The following is a 13,982-nucleotide window of genomic DNA, read 5'->3' on the forward strand; positions in this document are numbered from 1 at the left end:
ATGTTGTTGTTGTTGTGGTCTTCAGTCCTGAGACTGGTTTGATGCAGCTCTCCATGCTACTCTATCCTGTGCCAACTTTTTCATCTCCCAGTACCTACTGCAACCTACATCCTTCTGAACCTGCTTAGCGTATTCATCTCTTGGTCTCCCTCTACGATTTTTACCCTCCACGCTGCACTCCAATACTAAATTGGTGATCCCTTGATGCCTCAGAACATGTCCTACCAACCGATCCCTTCTTCTGGTCAAATTGTGCCACAAACTTCTCTTCTCCCCAATCCTATTCAATACTTCCTTATTAGTTATGTGATCTACCCATCTAATCTTCAGCATTCTTCTGTAGCACCACATTTCGAAAGCCTCTATTCTCTTCTTGTCCAAACTATTTATCGTCCATGTTTCACTTCCATACATGGCTACACTCCATACAAATACTTTCAGAAACGACTTCCTGACACTTAAATCTATACTCGATGTTAACAAATTTCTCTTCTTCAGAAACGCTTTCCTTGCCATTGCCAGTCTACATTTTATATCCCCTCTACTTCGACCATCATCAGTTATTTTGCTCCCCAAATAGCAAAACTCCTTTACTACTTTAAGTGTCTCATTTCCTAATCTAATTCCCTCAGCATCACCCGACTTAATTAGACTACATTCCATTATCCTTGTTTTGCTTTTGTTGATGTTCATCTTATATCCTCCTTTCAAGACACTGTCCATTCCATTCAACTGCTCTTCCAAGTCCTTTGCTGTCTCTGACAGAATTACAATGTCATCGGCGAACCTCAAAGTTTTTATTACTTCTCCATGAATTTTAATACCTACTCCGAATTTTTCTTTTGTTTCCTTTACTGCTTGCTCAATATACAGATTGAACAACATCGGGGAGAGGCTACAACCCTGTCTTACTCCCTTCCCAACCACTGCTTCCCTTTCATGTCCCTCGACTCTTATAACTGCCATCTGGTTTCTGTACAAATTGTAAATAGCTTTTCGCTCCCTGTATTTTACCGCTGCCACCTTTAGAATTTGAAAGAGAGTATTCCAGTCAACATTGTCAAAAGCTTTCTCTAAGTCTACAAATGCTAGAAACGTAGGTTTGCCTTTCCTTAATCTTTCTTCTAAGATAAGTCGTAAGGTCAGTATTGCCTCACGTGTTCCAGTGTTTCTACGGAATCCAAACTGATCTTCCCCGAGGTTGGCTTCTACTAGTTTTTCCATTCGTCTGTAAAGAATTCGTGTTAGTATTTTGCAGCTGTGACTTATTAAACTGATAGTTCGGTAATTTTCACATCTGTCAACACCTGCTTTCTTTGGGATTGGAATTATTATATTCTTCTTGAAGTCTGAGGGTATTTCGCCTGTTTCATACATCTTGCTCACCAGATGGTAGAGTTTTGTCAGGACTGGCTCTCCCATGGCCGTCAGTAGTTCCAATGGAATATTGTCTACTCCGGGGGCCTTGTTTCGACTCAGGTCTTTCAGTGCTCTGTCAAACTCTTCACGCAGTATCATATCTCCCATTTCATCTTCATCTACATCCTCTTCCATTTCCATAATATTGTCCTCAAGTACATTGCCCTTGTATAGACCCTGTATATACTCCTTCCACCTTTCTGCTTTCCCTTCTTTGCTTAGAACCGGGTTTCCATCTGAGCTCTTGATATTCATACAAGTCGTTCTCTTATCTCCAAAGGTCTCTTTAATTTTCCTGTAGGCGGTATCTATCTTACCTCTAGTGAGATAGGCCTCTACATCCTTACATTTGTCCTCTAGCCATCCCTGCTTAGCCATTTTGCACTTCCTGTCGATCTCATTTTTGAGACGTTTGTATTCCTTTTTGCCTGTTTCACTTACTGCATTTTTATATTTTCTCCTTTCATCAATTAAATTCAATATTTCTTCTGTTACCCAAGGATTTCTACTAGCCCTCGTCTTTTTACCTACTTGATCCTCTGCTGCCTTCACTACTTCATCCCTCAGAGCTACCCATTCTGCTTCTACTGTATTTATTTCCCCCATTCCTGTCAATTGCTCCCTTATGCTCTCCCTGAATCTCTGTACAACCTCTGGTTCTTTTAGTTTGTCCAGGTCCCATCTCCTTAAATTCCCACCTTTTTGCAGTTTCTTCAGTTTTAATCTACAGGTCATAACCAATAGATTGTGGTCAGAGTCCACATCTGCCCCTGGAAATGTCTTACAATTTAAAACCTGGTTCCTAAATCTCTGTCTTACCATTATATAATCTATCTGATACCTTTTAGTATCTCCAGGGTTCTTCCATGTATACAACCTTCTTTCATGATTCTTAAACCAAGTGTTAGTTATGATTATGTTGTGCTCTGTGCAAAATTCTACCAGGCGGCTTCCTCTTTCATTTCTGTCCCCCAATCCATATTCACCTACTATGTTTCCTTCTCTCCCTTTTCCTACACTCGAATTCCAGTCACCCATGACTATTAAATTTTCGTCTCCCTTCACAATCTGAATAATTTCTTTTATTTCATCATACATTTCTTCAATTTCTTCGTCATCTGCAGAGCTAGTTGGCATATAAACTTGTACTACTGTAGTAGGTGTGGGCTTCGTATCCATCGTGGCCACAATAATGCGTTCACTATGCTGTTTGTAGTAGCTTACCCGCATTCCTATTTTCCTATTCATTATTAAACCTACTCCTGCATTACCCCTATTTGATTTTGTGTTTATAACCCTGTATTCACCTGACCAGAAGTCTTGTTCCTCCTGCCACCGAACTTCACTAATTCCCACTATATCTAACTTCAACCTATCCATTTCCCTTTTTAAATTTTCTAACCTACCTGCCCGATTAAGGGATCTGACATTCCACGCTCCGATCCGTAGAACGCCAGTTTTCTTTCTCCTGATAACGACATCCTCTTGAGTAGTCCCCGCCCGGAGATCCGAATGGGGGACTATTTTACCTCCGGAATATTTTACCCAAGAGGATGCCATCATCATGTAATCATACAGTAAAGCTGCATGCCCTCGGGAAAAATTACGGCTGTAGTTTCCCCTTGCTTTCAGCCGTTCGCAGTACCAGCACAGCAAGGCCGTTTTGGTTATTGTTACAAGGCCAGATCAGTCAATCATCCAGACTGTTGCCCTTGCAACTACTGAAAAGGCTGCTGCCCCTCTTCAGGAACCACACGTTTGTCTGGCCTCTCAACAGACACCCCTCCGTTGTGGTTGCACCTACGGTACGGCTATCTGTATCGCTGAGGCACGCAAGCCTCCCCACCAACGGCAAGGTCCATGGTTCATGGGGGGCTGTTAATAAAAGCTAAGATTGTTGTTCACAGAATGTGAGACTTTTTGGCCAGATTCCTTTGTTTTATAGCTTTGAGACATCTCCAAAGGACAGTTTTATGCCTCCATGTTGTTAAGGTGACTACTGCCTCCCCTTCCTACAGCAACCAAAAATAGGTAATGATTAAATGGCTGGAGGAAATTAAATGCTGCCTAATCATACCAGTAATAATAAGAACAAAATTTCACTGTTAAGGGAGTCAGAAATGTCACAATATTAGATTCATACTAGGATGTCCAATGACAATCAAATTTTATATGAGTTTTACGCTGTTTCATACACAAATAGCAGGAAACATTGGTTCTCAGGGATGGTTAACTGATGCTTTAAATGAATAATTGAATCTAGAAAGGGCTGTAGTCATTTTCAACATAGGTTGAGGAAATGTACATATTCATACAGGAGGAAGTACTGGTCAAATATAGAAGAAAAGTTCGTATAATGATATGTACAGAAACCAATAACTGTTGAGACATCAACATTTGTCTTTCTGTGAGGTTAAAATTGTACAATAGTGCTGGTAATTCATCACGTGGAAACAGTACCACTGATGCATTGCACCACACCTGTTTGCTAAAATTTAGGTCCCTATGAGGCTGTCACTGATAGTTCGTGCCGATACATTGATACTGATGCCTCATTTCCATGGTTGCTCGAGGACTTGCATCTGCCCACACATGCATGTTGTATTTTACTATGCCATTTCTTGTGAATCCTACTTCATCTGTAAATAAAATACAAGCTGTGAACTGTGGGTCCTCAGCCACCCATATCTCAACAAGTATTCGTTTCTGAACATATAATTATAGAAACTTTCCTCCTTGTTTTTACCAGTACTACTCCTACAGGAAATCGTACACTTTTTTTTAAGCATCTGGTATATATAGGTTTAGAGTCATCAGCAACAGTTTTCCAGTATTTTGGCAGATATTTGCAATTTAGCTTCTGCAATGTTTAGCTGCCCCCCCCCCCCCCCCCCCCCCATGAACCATGGACCTTGCCGTTGGTGGGGAGGCTTGCGTGCCTCAGCGATACAGATAGCCGTACCGTAGGTGCAACCAAACGGAGGGGTATCAACCAAACGGAGGGGTATCTGTTGAGAGGCCAGACAAATGTATGGTTCCTGAAGAGGGGCAGCAGCCTTTTCAGTAGTTGCAGGGGCAACAGTCTGGATGATTGACTGATCTGGCCTTGTAACATTAACCAAAACGGCCTTGCTGTTGTGGTACTGCGAACGGCTGAAAGCAAGGGGAAACTACAGCCATAATTTTTCCCGAGGGCATGCAGCTTTACTGTATGGTTAAATGATGATGGCGTCCTCTTGGGTAAAATATTCCGGAGGTAAAATAGTCCCCCATTCGGATCTCCGGGTGGGGACTACTCAAGAGGACGTCGTTATCAGGAGAAAGAAAACTAGCATTCTACGGATCGGAGCGTGGAATGTCAGATCCCTTAATCGGGCAGGTAGGTTAGAAAATTTAAAAAGGGAAATTGATAGGTTAAAGTTAGATATAGTGGGAATTAGTGAAGTTCGGTGGCAGGAGGAACAAGACTTCTGGTCAGGTGAATACAGGGTTATAAATACAAAATTAAATAGGGGTAATGCAGGAGTAGGTTTAATAATGAATAAAAAAAATAGGGGTGCAGGTAAGCTACTACAAACAGCATAGTGAATGTATTACAGTGGCCAAGATAGACACGAAGCCCATTCCTACTACAGTAGTACAAGTTTATATGCCAACTAGCTCTGCAGATGACGAAGAAATTGAAGAAATGTATGATGAGATAAAAGAAATTATTCGGGTAGTGAAGGGAGACGAAAATTTAATAGTCATGGGTGACTGGAATTCGACAGTAGCAAAAGGGAGAGAAGGAAACATAGTAGGTGAATATGGATTGGGGCTAAGAAATGAAAGAGGAAGCCGTCTGTTAGAATTTTGCACAGAGCATAACTTAATCATAGCTAACACTTGGTTCAAGAATCATAAAAGAAGGTTGTATACATGGAAGAATCCTGGAAATACTTAAAGGTATCAGATAGATTATATAATGGCAAGACAGAGATTTGGGAACCAGGTTTTAAACCATAGGACATTTCCAGGGGCAGATGTGGATTCTGACCACAATCTATTGGTTATGAACTGTAGATTAAAACTGAAGAAATTGCAAAAAGGTGGAAATTTAAGGAGATGGGACCTGGGTAAACTGACTAAACCAGAGGTTGTACAGAGTTTCAAGGAGAGCATAAGGGAACAATTGACAGGAATGGGGGAAAGAAATACAGTAGAAGACGAATGGGTAGCTCTGAGGGATGAAGTAGTGAAGGCAGCAGAGGATCAAGTAGGTAAAAAGACGAGGGCTAGTAGAAATCCTTGGGTGACAGAAGAAATATTGAATTTAATTGATGAAAGGAGAAAATATAAAAATGCAGTAAATGAAGCAGGCAAAAAGGAATACAAACGTCTCAAAAATGATATCGACAGGAAGTGCAAAATGGCTAAGCAGGCATGGCTAGAGGACAAATGTAAGGACGTGGAGGCTTATCTCACTAGGGGTAAGATAGATACAGCCTACAGGAAAATTAAAGAGACCTTTGGAGAAAAGAGAGCCACTTGTGTGAATATCAAGAGCTCAGATGGAATCCCAGTTCTAAGCAAGGAGGGGAAAGCAGAAAGGTGGAAGGAGTATATACAGGGTCTATACAAGGGCAATGTACTTGAGGACAATATTATGGAAATGGAAGAGGATGTAGATGAAGATGAAATGGGAGATATGGTACTGCGTGAAGAGTTTGACAGAGCACTGAAAGACCTGAGTCGAAACAAGGTGCCGGGAGTAGACAACATTCCATTAGAACTACTGACAGCCTTGGGAGAGCCAGTCCTGACAAAACTCTACCATCTGGTGAGCAAGATGTACGAGACAGGCGAAATACCCTCAGACTTCAAGAAGAATATAATAATTCCAATCCCAAAGGAAGCAGGTGTTGACAGACGTGAAAATTACCAAACTATCAGTTTAATAAGTCACAGCTGCAAAATACTGACACGAATTATTTACAGATGAATGGAAAAACTGGTAGAAGCCGACCTCGGGGAAGATCAGTTTGGATTCTGTAGAAATGTTGGAACACGTGAGGGAATACTGACCTTACAACTTACCTTAGAAGAAAGATTAAGGAAAGGCAAACCTACATTTCTAGCATTTGTAGACTTAGAGAAAGCTTTTGACAATGTTGACTGGAATACTCTCTTTTAAATTCTGTTGGTGGCAGGGGTAAAATACAGGGAGCGAAAGGCTATTGACAATTTGTACAGAAACCAGATGGCAGTTATAAGAGTCGAGGGACATGAAAGGGAAGCAGTGGTTCGGAAGGGAGTGAGACAGGGTTGTAGCCTCTCCCCGACGTTATTCAATCTGTATATTGAGCAAGCAGTAAAGGAAACAAAAGAAAAATTTGGAGTAGGTATTAAAATCCAGGGAGAAGAAATAAAAACTTTGAGGTTCGCCGATGACATTGTAATTCTGTCAGAGACAGCAAATGACTTGGAAGAGCAGTTGAATGGAATGGACAGTGTCTTGAAAGGAGGATATAAGATGAACATCAACAAAAGCAAAACAAGGATAATGGAATGTAGTCGAATTAAGTCGGGTGATGCTGAGGGAATTAGATTAGGAAATGAGACACTTAATGTAGTAAAGGAGTTTTGCTATTTGGGGAGCAAAATAACTGATGATGGTCGAAGTAGAGATGATATAAAATGTAGAATGGGAATGGCAAGGAAATCGTTTCTGAAGAAGAGAAATTTGTTAACATCGAGTATAGATTTAAGTGTCAGGAAGTCGTTTCTGAAAGTATTTGTATGGAGTGTAGCCACGTATGGAAGTGAAACATGGACAATAAATAGTTTGGACAAGAAGATAACAGAAGCTTTCGAAATGTGGTGCTACAGAAGAATGTTGAAGATTAGGTGGGTAGATCACATAACTAATAAGGAAGTATTGAATAGGATTGGGTAGAAGAGAAGTTTGTGGCACAACTTGACCAGAAGAAGGGATCAGTTGGTAGGACATGTCCTGAGGCAGCAAGGGATCACAAATTTAGCATTGGAGGGCAGCGTGGAGGGTAAAAATCGTAGAGGGAGACCAAGAGATGAATACACTAAGCAGATTCAGAAGGATGTAGGTTGCAGTAGGTACTGGGAGATGAAGGAGCTTGCACAGGATAGATTAGCATGGAGAGCTGCATCAAACCAGTCTCAGGACTGAAGACCACAACAACAACATGTTTAGCTGGAGTCCTGAAAAGAAATACTAATCATCATGTCTCCCATGCAATGCCAAGTGTCAAAGGAAAATGTCAGTTTGTTGCCTGTCACAAACAAAATTATTTTTAAAGCAGAATTTTATGTACCCAGTTGACAGAGCAGTCCTAAGTTAGTCTAGTACAATATTCAACTTGTCAAAATGTATTAAGAAGGATAGTAAATGAGGAAAAAAAAACAGTATTCCAGCAATAATTGAGCATCACTACTGCAGACATGGGGGTAGTTGATGGCACAAGGCAGGTTGACACATGAGATGTGAGAAGTCAGCAAGGAAGAAATGGTGATTAAATGTTTACCAGTCTTCTAGTGTCTTTTGTAGTTATCAGTTGCATTAGATACCAATCAGCAATCCATGTAGCCATAGTAATGATACAGCCCAATATGGTGTAAGCTTAATCAGGATGTCACAGAACAGCCTGGTCTCTCAGTTTCCACATCCCTAACACAATAATATCTACCGTATTTTACTAAGGTCTGGAATTAAGACAAGAAAGCAGATAGTTGATGAAACACCTTTAACAATGTTACAAAAAGAATAGAGTGCTACTCACTGTAAATATGACATCGTGAGTAGCAGTCCATCAACTCTCTAATAATTTTGATACTCCAACCTGAATTTACATAATTTGAAACACTGCACTTAGTGAGTGGCAAGACTATACACTGATCAGGCAGAACATTATGACCACTGACCTATTAATGATATCAACCAATCCAGGAAAGAGCAGTGTCATCTGGCGAGGAATGACTGCTAGTCAGACACAGTCATTGTGTACGTATTATCAGTGAGTGTGCTGTCTATGTGTAGTATGGTGAAGGCACGTGACCTATCTGAGTTTGAATGAGGGGAGATTATGATGGTCCAGAAGCTCAGGATGAGCGTTTTGGAAACTGCAAAACTTGTGAGTTATTCAAGGAGTGATATGGTGAGGGCCTTCAAAAGGTGGCAAAACCAAGTTGAAATCATGTCCAGACAGTGTGCGGCGGTTGGGTGGCCACTCTTCATTACAGATGGTGGAAGTCATAGGCTGTGCAGACTGTTAAAACAGGTTAGTTAGCCAGCAGTGGTGGAACTATCATGACTTTAATGCTGTGCAGAGTACAAATATGTCTGAACACAGAGTGCATCAAACACTCCTAACGATGGGCCTCCACAGCCAACAACCCACGCATGTTCCAATGTTAACACCATGACATTGGCAACTGTGAATGAAATGGGCACGTGACCATCGGCACTGGATGTTGGCACAGTGGCAGAGCATTACCTGGTCTGATGAATTTCCAATACCTTCTTCATCATGCCAGTGGGAGGGCATGAATCCATCGTCTTCCATGGGAACATTTCCTTGACACCTGCACTGCGACAAGGAGATGAGATGGCAGTGATTTCATTATGCTCTGAGAAAGACTCACATTGGTATCCATGGGTCCAGTGGAGTTTGTGAAAAGCGCCACACTGGCCAGGGAGTATGGTACACAGGTTGCAGTCACATCACCCCTTCATGACGGTCATGTTTCCTGATGGCAGTGGCATTTTTCAGAAAGATAGTGCATCAAGTCACAAGGCCAGGAGTGTGATAGAGATGTTTGAGGACCACAGTGGTGATTCCCAATTGATGTGCTGGCCCCCAACTCGCCAGACATGAACCCAATCAAACATATCTGGGATGTGATTTACGTGGCTTCAGAGTTCATTGCAACCTTTCCCAGAATTTACTTGTGTGTGCAGATGTGGTGCCAACACCCTCCAGCAACCTACCACGTGGCCTCATTGCTTTCACTCCATGATGCAGTGCTGCTGTTATCCATGCCAAAGATGGACACACTGTCTATTATGTGGGTGGTTGTCATGTTCTGGCTGATGGGTGTACTTTCACAATGCAATCCTGACCAATTAGCCAGTCAGCAACTTACTTAATTATTACCAAATCAATTTTGTGTAACTCATTTGCATTCTGTAACCATGTGTACATGTGTGTAGCACAGTAGCCATATGTTGTTTTGGACAGCCAGTGATCACTGGCCACAGCTCTGTCAGCTGCCAGCCTCTGCTGGTGAAGTAACAGGAGACTAGCAAGTCACACATTTAGTCTTTTCTGTTTGTTTTCATAGTTGAATTCTTAAGTTAGCAGTAGTAGGACTAACAGGTTGTGTGCATGCTGTGTGCAGATGTAGAAGGAGCTGCTTGTAGTTGAGGGACAACTGAAGGCACTTATAGCTGTGGTCAAATGTCCACGGGCTGCTGGCACAGGGTGTGGCGGCAGCAGAGAAACGGGCCATTGAATAGGACACCTCAGGTGTCCTTGCTTCATCCATGGGCTCTGTTGTTGGGGCACTTTCCAGTGTACCAGACGCAGGGGATCAATGCTCACTGCAGAATGAGTGGCAGGGCATTACACTGTCACATCGCTCAAGGCAGAGGACCAATGTGGAGGCTGGCCGTCTGGCCTCATCCATTTACTCTGTGAGTGGACAAGTGGCGGCTCCTTCAGTGGGGTCTGACAGTGCAAGGACATATTTAACCATACAACCTTTAATAAAGACCTTCAAACAGGTGAGCTGCACATACCCAGATCAGAACCTCTGTCTGGAAGAGCCATGTCCACCCCCTCCCCCAAGTAATTATTGCTGACAATGTCTTTCCACTTCAAGGACATGTCATAACAAAAGCAGCAAAGTTAGAATAATTACAGGCTCAGTAGAGCCCGACAAACTGTTGAAAATGTTTTTGATATACTATCTTCTGTTTTTCATGTCCTTCTAAAACCTATTCATCTCAATCCCCATAAAGCAACTATTGTGATTTTGTGCTGTATTTATCTTCATAACTTGTAAGAAGAAATGGAGAAGCTTGCCTAATTTGCTTATCACCAGGTGGTTTCGATTCTCAAAACCTAGAAAGGGGGACTGTAGAGCCCAGAAGATTGAGAGATTACCCACCACTTACATCAATGTCTGCAGTTCGTGGTCTATTGGCTAGCATTGCTGCCTCTGGATCATGGGGTCCCGGGTCTGATTTCCAGCAGCATTGGAGATTTTCTCTGTCCGGGGACTGGGTGTCTGTGTTGCCCTCATCATTTCATCATCATCATCATCATTTGTGAGAGTGACTACATTTGATTGTTATAAGAGAATGGACTGTGTAAAAATAGGGACTTTGTACGGGAGCTTATGACCACGTACTTGAGCGCTCACAAACGAGACATCATCATCATCTTCATCATCATCATCATCATCATCATCATCACTTACATCAATATCAAGAATCAGTAGAAATATTACCAAAGAGGCTACGCAAGTGAGAAACAGGTTTGCAGTATATTTGGTCACTGACGAAGGACAAATAGAGTGGCAATATTTGTTTGCATAGTGTCGAAGATTGTTCAGTGATACTCATCAACTTCACCAAAAACGCTTTCTTTTTCATGCACGACTGTGAACAAGACATTAAAATTCTTCATTAACACGTAAATAAATATTTATGATAAAAATTGAGTGAAAGAAATACGCTCTAACTTATCTCAAAAGTGGATAAACTCATTCTTGTTTTTTTTACATTCTTCAGGAAGAGCGACTAATTGTAGGTGGACCACTTTGATATGTACAGCTCTTCTTTGCCCAATCCTGATGTCTTCGACGATGAAAATTTGTTAAATTCAAGGAGGAATTGTGACCTCAGGTTGTGAATTTTACTGCCCAATTTTTTATCTGATACGCAAATATAGAACTGCATCGCATTTGGTGATGAGGATTTTAGAATCATAGAATCTCATAACGAACGCTTTTGGCGATATTCTTCAATTAGTCTAATAGTATTACTTTGGTCCACTCCAGCTTCACAAACTGCTACCGATTGTACAAAGCTGATCACTTGCATGTAAGATGCAACATCACGAGTCTGCCTGTGAACTGATTGTGCATGCACAGTAAATCAGAGATTTGTGGCGTGTTTTGGATGAGCGAATGGCTAGAGGAATATGTGGCACCACAGAGTATTTCCTGGAATACCAGCGTCGATGTTACAAGCACATGTCGCAGGAGCTTGAAACTTGTGCCACACCTCACTGGCTACATGTTCCAGGCACAAGGCTATGTTACAAATGCCCCAACTTGAACATAGCTTTAGGCACATTATGAAGTCCCTTGGGGAAACAACGCCCAGGGCCTGAAAGAATTCCAGTGTGCACTCAGTGTGTCTGCCAGGGGCCTTATACGAGATGCTGAAGAGGCCATGCCTGCAGCTATTGAGGGTGCAGGGTGCAGTAGCCTGCAAGTTGTTGCTCATGTTGGCACCAACGACGCCTGTCGCTTGGGTTCGGAGGCCATTCTGAGTTCCTATAGGCGGCTTGCAGAGGTGATGAAGGCTGCTGGCCTCACTCATTGCGTGCAAGCAGAGCTCACAATTTTCGGTTTCCTATCTAGATTCGATCAATGCCCTTTGTATTGGAACCGAGTGGAGTGTCTCAACCAGAGGCTCCGTCGATTCTGGGGCGGTCATGGCTGCAGATTTATGTATCTTCCTTCTGTGGTGGAGAGCTGTAAGGCTCCTCTTGATAGGCCAGGGATGTACTACACAATGGAAGCAACTACTCAGATAGCAAAGTACCTGTGGTGTACACATGGGGGTTTTTTAAGCTAGGTAGTAATTTGGGGTCCTCTGGTCAACGCTCGTCAGTCGATTCACAGAGACGAAATCAGATTGCATACAAAATAGAGACACAAAATTTCATCAGTAAATTTTCCAAGTATTCGTCACAAAGTTCCTGAGCTTACTGCCCTCCAGGAAAGTTGTCACACTGAAATTACTCTCGGAACTTAGAGATGGCTAAAACGCGAAGTGGAAAGAGAGAGGCATGGAACAAACACCGAAAACAAAGATTAGACGCCGTAGGAGGAAGAGTGTTCATTGCTGTCGACAAAAACGTTGTGCCCATCAAAGTCGAAACTGAGTTATATACGTGAAGTTATCTGGACAACGAGTAGCAGCCATAGGCGAAGTCAGTTAATCACTGGATGTTTTTACCAGCCACCCGATTCCGTCGTTTTGGGTGTAGAATCATTCAAGGAAATTCTATGCTTAGTAGCATGGAAATATCCAGATCATGCAGTATTAATAGGAATTGACTTTAACCTACCGAGTATAGACTAGGACATCTGTGGATTCAATGGAGGTGGTACAGACAGACAGTCTTGTGAAGTACTTTTGAACACGTTTTCCTAAAACTTCCTTGAGCAATTTGTTAGACACTCCAACGCAACGCATGTATTTTAGGCCTTGTATCTATACACAGGGCTGACCTTATCAACAGTGTCAGTATAGAGAAAGGGTTAGAGATCATAATGTCATTATAGCGACGGTGGTTACTAAAGTTTTAAATCCCTGAAGAAGGCTAGGAGAGTATTTATTCCAGAAAAACATATCAGATAAGGAATTGTTGGCATCCCACTTGGACAATGAATGAACATCGTGTAGTTGAAATATGATAGACGTACAGGGACTATGGGAAAAGTTTAAACGAACTTAAATCGTACTCAGGAAATGTATGTGCCAATTAAGTGGATTAAGGATGGAAACGCCCCTCCATCATTTAATAATCAAATCTAAAAATGTTGGGGAAACAGAGATCGTTGCAATCTACGTTCTAAAAAGAAGATTGGTTGCTTTAAAAGAGGGGAGAGGGGGGGGGGGAGACCAAACTGCTAGGTCATCGGTCCCTCGTTCCGACTGAAATAATCCCACAAGGGTGGGAGTGAAGAGTGAAATAATCAAAATGGTTCAAATGGCTCTGAGCACTATGCGACTTAACTTCTGAGGTCATCAGTCGCCTAGAACTTAGAACTAATTAAACCTAACTAACCTAAGGACAACACACACATCCATGCCCGAGGCAGGATTCGAACCTGCGGCCGTAGCGGTCGCTCAGCTCCAGACTGTAGCGCCTAGAACCGCACGGCCACTCCGGCCGGCAGTGAAATAATCCAGACATACAAAACACAGCTGGAAGAAAGGAGAAAACCACAAGAATGACAGAAGGGCAACAAACACTAAAATGGACAAAATCGGACAAGAAAACCACAGAGAGGCGCAATAAACATGTAGAAGAGATCAATGCAAGAGAGCAGATTAACATGGCTGGCTGACCATGAGAATAAAAAGGAGAAGCCAGCCACTCTGCAACACATTAAAACCTCCACCCTAAAAGCACTAGGGTAAAGGACAAAGAGGGACAAAGGACTTGCGCTAAAACTTAGATCAAATGATAAAACCCTCCCTCGCGAATAAAACGTAAAAGTAAAGCTACTGTTGAGGCATTGTCACC

This window comes from Schistocerca piceifrons, chromosome 2 (assembly GCF_021461385.2).
Source record: "Schistocerca piceifrons isolate TAMUIC-IGC-003096 chromosome 2, iqSchPice1.1, whole genome shotgun sequence".
In the NCBI taxonomy this organism is placed as follows: domain Eukaryota; kingdom Metazoa; phylum Arthropoda; class Insecta; order Orthoptera; family Acrididae; genus Schistocerca; species Schistocerca piceifrons.